The sequence below is a fragment of the Acanthaster planci genome, linkage group LG01 (assembly GCF_054643075.1).
Source record: "Acanthaster planci isolate LZ-2023a linkage group LG01, COTS_SCS, whole genome shotgun sequence".
Classification (NCBI taxonomy): Eukaryota; Metazoa; Echinodermata; class Asteroidea; order Valvatida; family Acanthasteridae; genus Acanthaster; species Acanthaster planci.
The window spans coordinates 22,655,323-22,666,277 of record NC_141777.1 but is presented as its reverse complement, the minus strand read 5'-3'; the positions used below and the strand labels follow the sequence as shown (position 1 = coordinate 22,666,277).

The 10,955-nt window shown below is 46.8% G+C and overlaps 1 long non-coding RNA gene across 1 annotated transcript; it reads left to right on the top strand.

The window, feature by feature from the left end:
- The first annotated feature begins 825 nt into the window (after positions 1-825).
- Positions 826-8,437, top strand: LOC147800549 (uncharacterized). Its single transcript, XR_015428180.1, has 2 exons — positions 826-956; positions 6,917-8,437. It is a non-coding gene; the product is annotated as an uncharacterized LOC147800549 (long non-coding RNA).
- Positions 8,438-10,955: the final 2,518 nt, after the last annotated feature.

Genomic DNA, 10,955 nt, shown 5'->3' with positions numbered 1-10,955 from the left:
AGAACTTGCGGGAAAATTTAAAAAAAAAGGAGGTGGTTGTGTTGGACCATGGTTGGACAAGCGGCCAGCCCTTGATATGATGCCGCTTATTTAGGAATTTCCCTACCTCCATATTATACACATGTATTATTTTTGTGATACGCACAAAGTGACGTTTCTACCAGATTCAAGGCAACCGACAGTGAGGCAATTGCATCCATCTGTCCTTTTGGAGTTTATTTTTAGCGCAAGCCCCATGGAGTAACTTAAGCAATAACCATTAAAACATGTCAAAGGTAGGCCTAAATGGAGAAATGTATCTGAAAATGGCCCATATATTTCCATTAATATGCCAATAATATTAATCTTTACTGAACCTTTTAGAAAATAACGTTTAGTGTAAAAAATGTTCCTGTCTGATGTCACACACGTAACCGACCTTTATTTGACCTGTTACCGCAAGAGTAGATTGCTATTAATGGCGTAATGGAAAGAAACATACCCCTGGGTCATTTTCAGCGGCCCAAAAAGAATGTAAGTAATGGGATTTCTAATATTTTTGACACACACGTAACCGAGAATGGCACTGTAGAGCTGTAGAGGATGCAAGGACGTAATAAATAATGTGTCCGTCTTTGGTATACTGAGATTATTTTATGGGTTTGGATAAATGTAGGGATATTTGTATCACATATATTGTATTTGCCCCACTCTTAGATATTTCAATTCTCACATAATTACATGCACGAATCATTTTTTTTATCCACGTAGCGTTATGTCATACCATAATGGATATAGATGTAGCCCGCTGCAAAATGATATAGCGCCCTCTTGTGATGAGTGGGACAGCGCGCCTGTTCGGTCATTCACTTGCTTGATGCCATGTTCTTCGTGTGATTTCATCTTTTTAAGTTACGCCAAAGTTTTGCCAATATAAAGCTAATTATTCTGGATCCGATTAAGCCTGTGGCTCTCAGGTAAGCTTAAAAGCATACCCAGTAATAAGGGTAAACGTGCGTATCATATTTGGGAATAGAAAATAATTCACCGTGCATTTCAATGAGGTTATAGTCACGTGTGCAGTTGCAGACCGTTTACATGTATTTCACGTACCAGTTGCATTTACATGTATGTACTTTTCATGTAACACTCCATAAATCAGTATTATTGTTGATTGTGCCATATTTACTATAAACAGAATTGAGGGTAACTAAATGCTTAATTTGTTTGACATAGCGGGGGATTTAAGGGTTTCCATGTTAAGATTTCTCCATAATTTTTCGGCTAAAATTGGGTTATATTATTATGTACATGTATTACCTGACATGGAGTTTTGTGCTCGGTCCCTATTGAAGAAGCTGACTCCTCGTTTGTTGATAGGTTTATTGCTACAACAACGATGATAGAGTCCTTGGGCAAAACAACAGATAAACAATGCCATAAAGGTGTGAACATGCCCTAGCACTGAACAATAATGATGTAGGGTACAATGCAACAGTAACACTATCAAAGTTAGAACTTGCAAATCATGTAAAACTGGCGTAAAACCTATAGATGGCCAAAATACAACTTATAACGCTGTTACTTCCGGGTTAACACGGCTGGTTATTAATAGCGCCCTCAAGCGGCAAAGAGAATAGCGACCTGTGGTGGTAAGAACTCTGCACCCCCCAGTCTGGGGAGCTAAGGAACATATGTCAACGGACTATAGTTATTCGATCCACTGGCCTGTCTCTGGTTCGTAGCGTTTGGGTGGCCGGCGTACGCGGCAAGGCCGTGGTGAGTGAGCTGGCGGTCCGGACGCAGGGACAGCAACTGGTGGGTCATCTTGGACGTCCTGGCCGTGGGGGCTCCCATTGGCTGCGGTTGGGCTCATCGCTTCTGGTGATGGTGGCACATCGGTAGGTACGCTCCTAGGCCAAACTTTCATTGGTTGCGAAAGCTCCCAGAGGTGGGATTGGGGATCCACAGGGGACTGATGGCACGGCGAGGGGCATCGCTCGGCACTGCCTGCAAGCTGTGGTGATGGCGCCAGGTTCCAAGGGATGGATAGAGTTGCTGGTGTATAGGCACGGAAGAAGCGGCGATTGCGGAGTGTTAGCCGTCCAGATCCATGCACCTTCACCTGGTACTGATCGTGGCCTGGCGACTCCACCACCACTCTGATCTGTCCCACTTGTTCGGGTGGGTGCCCTGCTGATTCTGGATGAAGACTTTCTCATCGATTGCCAACGGCCGGAGGGGACGTGAGTGGGCCTTAAGAGACTCTGTGGTACGAGCGAGCCGTGTTTGCAGAGTTTGTTCCTTCGCCTCTCACGCCTGGTGCCACAGGGGGCGGATGTGGGGATTGGAGAATTTGTCCAGTCGGTTGACGAAGGAGAGTGTGTCTCGTAACGGACGGCCGAATATTATCTCCGCTGGTGAGAGGTTGCAGTCAGGATCAGGTGTATTACGTAGCTGTAAAATTGCACGCATGAAGCGGTTGTGATCGAGGCTACCGGTCGGGCCCGTGTTGGACCTCAGCAGACATTTGGCTGTCTTCACCGCGACCTCTGCTGTGCCGTTCGATTGAGGAGAGCCGACTGAGGACAAGCGGTGTCTGACTCTCCATAGACGGAGGTAGTCTTCTGTATGGTTAGCCGTAAACTCCGGGCCGCCATCGCTCGAGATCTCTTCTGGTACACCGAATGTGGTGAAGAATGACCGAAGGGGGTGGACTAGGCCAGCGAATCCACCAAGGCTGGTGCTTGCCTTTGAGCTGTATACTTCCACTGAACCTGACAGACGATCACATACAATGAGGTAGTGGCCACCTCCGTGATAAAAGAAGTCTGCAAATATCGCCTCAAATGGTGACGCCGGTGGTGGCGATGGTAGTGGAGGTGTGGCGGCTTTTGGGGGCGTTCCAGTTACAATCAGTACATCGCTCGCGGGTTTCGCGAGTGTCTCTCGACATCCCCGGCCAATAGACAGTGGCGCGGGCACGCTGCTCCATTGTGGATGTACCCTGGTGGGCTGCGTGGAGCGTCTGTAAGACACGACGGCGAAGGGACGGCGGGACCACAACGCGATCTTGGTATAACAGGACGCCCTCGTGTGCGCAGATAGACTCGGCAATAGGCCCGGGGTTGGCAATATTAGGGTCATCGGGGTTGGGCGCCAAAGGATGCATCTGTTGCTGTTTCTTATGCGATGAGGGGCCATGAGTCCAAGCCGAGCTCTTGGACTTCATTGCAGATGGAGGCCATCAAGGCTGACTCTACAACGTCGGGACGGCCTGACATTTCCAATGGGCAGTCGGTCGCCAAGTTGGACGGGGAGGGGCGCCTTGATGCTGCGTCGGCGGTATGGTTGCTCTTACCGGACATATGCTTGATATCGAAGCGCCATGGGAGGATGCCTTGCTTGAGACGGAAGAGTCGCGAATTGGATATCTCAACCAGCGTGCGGTTTCCAAAGATCTTCACAAGTGGCTTGTGGTCGGTGACCACGATGAGGTTGTTGCACCCTTGGGTGAAGTACTGCGACTGTTCGAGACCCCAGGCAACGGCCAGAGCTTCCCCCTCAATGGCTGCGTAGCGTTGCTCCGCCGAGGATAAGAAACGGGGGCCAGCCAGGGTGATCCTCCACCCCCCTGGGCAGCAGTCTGGCATGCCGGATGTGCAGCTGCAATGTTGCTGGCGGAGGAAGTATCCGATGCCACGCTTCGACTAGTCGGGGCGGAGGCACGTTCCGCCTCCTTATGTCGAAAATCTCCACGCCCTGGCGAATGGCTTCCACAATGACTACCTTGGACGCCAGGAAAGTCTCTTCCAACTCGGGGGTCCATGAGAATTTGCAGTGTGGGCTGAGGAATGGCTTAAATAGGGCCATCGTGTCGCGAAGCTGGGTACAGTTGGCCACCTGGTTGACGAGACCAAACCAACTTCTGAGATCCGTCGTGGAACATGGGGAAGGGAAGTCTCGGATGGCGTCAAGGTACTTGGGGAGGGGTTCGATAGTAGAGTCGGACACCCTAAATCCGGCAAAATCTACACTTGTTTCGGCGAACTGGAACTTGTGTGGGTTTAGCATGATGCTTGCCTGGCCTACACGTGTGAGCAAGTCGATGGTCCGCCACCAGTGCTGTTCCAGTTTGGTGTCGAAGTGGATGGTGTCGTCAACACAGCGTTCCTTGCGTTCGAAGGTCGATAGTATGGTGTCAAAGCGGCGATTGTACCTGTCTCCTGATGACAAGAAACCCTGGGGTGCCCTCGTGTAGCGCCAGCGACCGAAAGGTGTGATAACGGTAGTCAAGTGACGGTCGGATTCCCGCAGGGGGACACTATGGTAGCCGTTCCAGGCATCCGTGACGGACTTCCATGTGTCCTTCGGGATACGACGAGCGAGCTGGAAGGGTGACTCTGTGGCGAATGTCTCCCATTTACAGAACTTGTTCAACGGAGAAAGACCAACTGGGGGGCGCCGTGCGATGGTACCATGTGACAGGTTCTCCGTATGGCACACGTTCTATGACACCAAGGGCTTCCTCGTGGCGGAGGTCATCGAGTACCTGCTGTTGCCAGTGCAGAGGGATGTTAGCCGGGGTGTGGCAGACCTTTGGTGTGGCTGCGGGATCAATGTGTATCTCTACCAGGGGTCCGTCCATACATGGTAATGCTTGGTGGGGGCAGGTATTGAATGTGGACGAGCCATATCTCTCGAGTAGCCAAGCTTTCATTCGTATGTTGTTTTCCACCGTACACGGGAACGGCAGCTCGGTTGGGCGTGATGGGAAGGTTTGCGTGGGGGCAGGAGCACATGGCGACCGGTAGGATATAAGGTGCCCGGCATCTGTCGTTGATAGATTGCAAGGCGTTCGTGGGTGGAGGATCCCAAGATGTGCCCGAGTCACTAGGATCACGGGCCTGGCCTCGCTCACTGACACTGGGAACGTTATCGATTGACGGGAAGTCATTCGAGAGGAGGCCAAGGTTGAGTAGCGTTTCGTCCGACAGATACATGGCTTCTGCAGAGCTACTCACGTAGACGACAGAGCGGCATGTCGCCGTCCCACCACTGTGAGGGTGCGTTGCGAGCTTGGCGAAGAATGCCTCTTCAATCGGAATTGGGGAGCGATTGGGAGCTGAAAGGCTGAGGCTAACAGGGTTCAAATCGTCGCGGGAGAATCCGCAAGCCAAGAAGTTTGCCAGTGACCATAAGTCCGATTGTGCACCTTTGTCTGCGATCGCGGATACCTCTGCTTGGGTGTTTGCAGCTCTGCACGGGCTGGTCTGTCCATTCAGGGCTGACCCGTCGACTTAAACCGTTATCGCGACTCAGGGGAGGTCTCGGAGGTGGACTCGCTTCCACTCGCCCTTGGTAAAGATGTGATGGTCTCGCCTCGTGGGTGGGGGTTGTTGACGGTGTTGTGTGTGGGTGAAGTACGTCTGCGGTGTTGGCGCACTCTCTTGTTCTGGGGTTAAGGGCCACCGTTCTGAAAAGCTGCAATCTGGGATATTGGGCCAGATTCAAAGGCCTGGAAATTGGGTGGTGGGTCCTGGTGGGGGCGGGGCTTGCTTTTTCTCCGGCAGTTAGCCCTGAAGCAGGTGATGCAGACCCGATGGGGCTTGGAATTCCATCCCCGTGGCCCCTCAGTGAAGACCTTAAATACCCCCTTGCAGCCTGGGCATGTCGCCTCCTTGTTCCGGTCGGCTTGGGATGGCGCTGCCGCAGTGGTTGTGGGCGGAGTCTTTTGGCGCCGGAATGACGATACAGCGGACAAGGCAGATGAAGGGAGGGCGTTGCGGGCCATTTCTTTGGTTTCAACGAGGGCGATCACATCATTGACCGGTTTCTTGAGGATATCTGATACCCCAAGTACTTCACGGCGGATGTCGGGATCGTACTATCCGTGAAGAAGGACATCGTGGACTATGTAATCCATGTAGTCAACGCTCTTGCCACATTCACACTGTGCAGCAATAGCGCAAGGCTCGGCTTTTCCACGCACTCTGGCCAAGAAGGCCCGGGATGCTTCATCTCGTTCCTGGCGTAACTGGAGCAGGTCGGTACGTAGGACACAGGTGGCTACTGAAATGATTGCAAGGGAACGCATCGTGGCAAGGAGTTGTGGCAGGGTGTCGGATGCCGCATTGGGGTTCGCTTTCAGTATGGCGTCACCCAACACAGTCCCTGCGCACTGGAATAAATGCGATGCGGCCGATGCGCCACCTATTCCTGAACCAGCACGGAAGACCTCCCACCGCCCACTGACACGCAAACATCAATCTTGGGCCGCTCCAGTTTTGGGCCTTTTAGTGTGGGTGCAGGATGGGTGTGGGCTAGTGCATGGTTTAATAGCAGTGCAATAGCCAGTTGCTCTGACACATCGGAGGTCTTGAAGGTGCAGGCTAGCACCGTGCACTTGACGATCACCATTTCGACTCTATCATGAAGAAACTGACTCCTCGTTTGTTGATAGGTTTATTGCTACAACAACGATGATAGAGTCTTAGGGCAAAACAACAGGTAAACAATGCCATAAAGGTGTGAACAGGCCCTAGCATTGAACAATAATGATATAGGGTACAATGTAACAGTAACACTATCAAAGTTAGAACTTACGAATCATATAAACTGGCGTAAAACTTAGATGGCCAAAATACAACTTATAACGCTGTTACTTCCGGGTTAGCGCGGCTGGTTATAATAGCGCCCTCAAACGGCAAAAAGAATAGCAACCTGTGGTGGTAAGAACTCTGCACCTATGACTTACATATATACGTGCATGGGGGTACCAGGGTTACATTAATGATATGCAGACACGGCTAATATCATAAGTGTGTAGTCATGCAGTATTATGTCTCCACAGAAATACATTTGATTCAGCAGAGTGATATAGTGCTGACTAGTTTGGAGGGTGCTTTTGTTTATTGTGCTCTGTTTCTTCTCTCAGTTTACACCCTCAGATTGTGTTTGCAAGGGTTGTTGACCTACATCGTTGGTGTAGAACAATATTATGGTATAGTGTGGAGTTCCCACAAGGCTGTGCAGTTCCATTAGTGTGGACCAGATCTAGATTCCTGTACCTGAGTTCAGACGACGAACCACCAGGCAGATTGCAGGGATCCTTGAAGTGGGACTTGTGCACCAGCAGCACTGAACTTAACTGAACGGTGGATTCTCAAGCCTCCCTAGTGTTTGGACACTGACTATTATCAGAGTCAGAACAGCAGCTAAACCGGTTAAGAGGTTTTTTCTTCTGCGCGCATACTTGTATTTTTTTTATTTGAGATCTCAAAAAAAACTACTGGCCATATCCTTTGATTAATTGTCAAGGTTGTTATTGTTAAAGTTCATTAAAGGATGAAACATTTTCTTGTATTTTAAATTTGGTAAATCTAGTTGGTGGTTTAATAGTGTAATCACTGAACACACAATGTTCCAACGGCTTACACTTAGGTCTATGCTGATCTGCATCATCACTATCTTCACGGAGCCAACAAAATTAACAATATGTATTAAAGGCTTCTGTCGGGACCTTTTGGAACTTTTACAGCTGTGCTCGAGGAATCTACCTTTTTAATTATACTTCCGTTACCGGTACACCCTAATTGCGACAACGTTACCTTGCATAATTCATCTGTGAGTATAGTCTGTCAATGAAAACTCCTGTCAAGCAGTTATTGGACTACTAGGAACTACCCATACCATTGCAATTGGACTACTAGGAACTACCCATACAATGGCCATTGGACTACTAGGAACTACTCATACCATTGCCACTGGACTGCCAGGAACTACTCTGTCATGTTTGTCCTGGATAAGATAGCAGGGGCACATCGATTATTTACACGTTACGAATTCACAGTTAATTATGCACAGACACCTTCCGCGTGTCCAAGTCCATTCCTGCTGCAACAAGTTCCCCTTGGCTGTTCGACAAGTTGCTGTCGAACTGCATTAGCGTTTTCAGGAGTTCGCACTGTGCGTCTCCTTCCCGAACAACAATAACCCTTATTCAAATTAAGGCTTGTCCCATGTTCTTGGTATTTGCGCACATTTTCCCAGATGGTCAACAATCTCATTCACTGGTTTACACAAAGTGTTACAACTGAGTTCGGATGTCCCATTTTCAAGACAATGGTGTTCAGTCATGCATGACAGGAGGGATACCATCAAGGTATCATTATAAAGAATACTGTTTCTACTTTTCGGAGATCCTTATACATTATAATCATATCTCATAGTTTGGGCATATTAACCCCTTTCCTCAGGGTTCAGTTTTCTAGGACACCCTGTATTGTATTCCAGACTTTCATGTGCCTCTACGTTGTACATTTATGAACTAGTGTGATTTTCTTGGCATTCAATTTGCTTATCAAAGATGTCACATGTACAAGTACGTTCATGTATGTATTTACTGACGTAAGCGTAATTGCACTTAGTAGTATAAAAGAGCCGGTTCTGGATCACACGCCCTTTTCACCCCCTTTTACCCATCACACTAACCGGGGATTTCCACACGCCCTTTTGACCCCTCTCGCTGGCTAAACAACCCGTGACTAGCGCTGGGGATTTCCACTTCACTGACCTTGAACTTTTGACCCCGGCTGTCTAAACAACTCGTGACTGGCACCGGCCTGCACCAGCACTCACTCACAAACAAAAAGGGATTTTCCCTTGCTTTTCCGGTCTAAACTAGTGACCTTGGCTCTGTTCAAAGCAAAACAAACCGCCTTAAATAAATGACCTATATATAAAAAACATGTCAAGTCAAGTCGATAGAAAAAATGATAAAAATTTTAGAGATCTACATATAAATAGAGACATGAGCAACCTTCTACACAGACCAATACTAAAACATTTTACTCGATTTAAGAAGGCGTTTTTAGAAGATTTTGTCAAGCGGTATAACATCCCATTACCGTCACCTAAAAATAAACACCATACACGATTTGAACTAATAAACGCTATCAAAGAGGATCAAAAACAATTTAGATATCTCCGGCGTCAGTCATATCGGCAGCTGTTGAAAACGGTACAAAAATATAATATTCCTTATGCAAACAAAGACAGATACGGCAAACAGGACTTTATCAATGCGATTAAAGCTTATACACAACCTAAAGAACTCGAGGAAGTAGACATTAAACGTATAAGGCGTTTTAAAGATAATTTTCGTAATTGGGAATTGATTCCTCGCTTCTATGAAGATGACCTAATACATTTTTTTTTATTTTTACAAGCAGTTGATAGAGAAAACAGCGTTAGCCGAACTCAAAGAAATCGGGAGTTACAAATTACAAACACATCTTAAAGTGCAGTTTAGATTGGAAAAACTTGACGGAACGATTGACTACGGCACTTTTCCATTTCAGAGTGATCAAGACGTAGTAACAAATAAACCAAGCGTTAAAAATGCACTCGCTAAGCAACGCGAAGAACAAATCGAACAGGTGGAGGCCCATACACAAAAAGGCTCGGGTTGGATCTTTGACAAAGTTGTCGCTTTTTACATCAACGTGGTTAAATATAATCCAGTGGGTTCTTCTTACATTCCGTTGCCTAAGGAACTGTTAGACAAAAAAGCAATCATAAACGTCCAAAATAAAGATCAAGAATGTATCCGATGGACGTTGAGAGCAGCTTTAAAGCTGTATTCAGACGGAGTCAAAAGTCAGCTAGAAACAAATCCAAAATATAAAATAAATAAGGAGCGGCCTTCGACTTACCGGTCAGAATCAGATGGTTTAAATTTTACAAACATAAGATTTCCAACACCGATTTCACAAATCCCTCGTATCGAGTCGCAAAATAACTTGGCGATCAATGTGTTTGGTTACACCAAAAAAGACGGTATTTACATTCTCCACAAAAGCAAGCGTCAAGAAGAACCGATCAATTTACTTTATTTTACCCGAGATGAAGAGAATTACTACTGTTGGATTAAAAACTTTTCTCGGTTGACGAGTGATATCGATCATCACGAGCATAAGAAACACTGGTGTTTCAAGTGCATGTCGCATTTCCAAACGGAAGAAAAGTTAATCAGACACAAAGAAGATTGCCAAGGCTTAAACGTTCCTACATGTAAAGTTGAAATGTCAGCCGAGGGTGAAAATATACTCAAGTTCAAAAATTACAAAAATAAGCAAAACGCGCCTTTTGTCATTTACGCCGATTTTGAGTCTGTTTTAGAAAAATTACCGCCAGCAGACACAAATACGGTTAAAACACAGATTCACAAGCCCTGTGGATACTCATACGCTGTCGTTAGATGCGATGGAGTTTGTACTAGCCGAAAAACATATAGAGGTCAAGACGCGGCTGTTGATTTTGTAGGGTCACTTTCTCAGGAAACAGAGAATATCAACGAAACGTTTAAAAACAAAGCGAAGTTGATCTGGTCACCCGAGTTACAAAAAATTTACGAAAAATGTAATAGATGTTGAATCTGCGAAAAGTTGATAGATCGGGCGAAAGCGGGTGAATCTCACTGCCAATGTGATATTCCAAAACCACCAGAGACAAAAGAAGAAAAAATCAAGTTTTGTCGTATAGTTAAAGTCGAAGGCAAAGATAAATAGTTCAAAGAGTGGAAATGTTTAGATTGCAAAAAGCCCATCAACAATTTTAGAAAGGTTAGAGATCATTGTCACGTGACGGGGAGGTACCGAGGCCCAGCGCACGCTAGTTGTAATCTCAAGTTAAGAATAGTGGTCGATCAAACACCTATTCCGGTGATCTTACATAACCTGGAGAAATACGACGCACACTTGATTATGCAAGGCGCTCACGAATTTTACGGAAAATCAATCAAGTTGATCGCTAAAAATACTGAAAATTACATTTCGTTTTCTTTTGGCCAACTCAGATTTTTGGACTCCTTTCATTTTATGGCGGCTTCGCTAGATCGGTTGGTTAAAAATTGTTCCCCCGATGATTTTAACTTACTTTGCGAAAGGTTTAAAAATAATAAAAGCGCAGCGGGT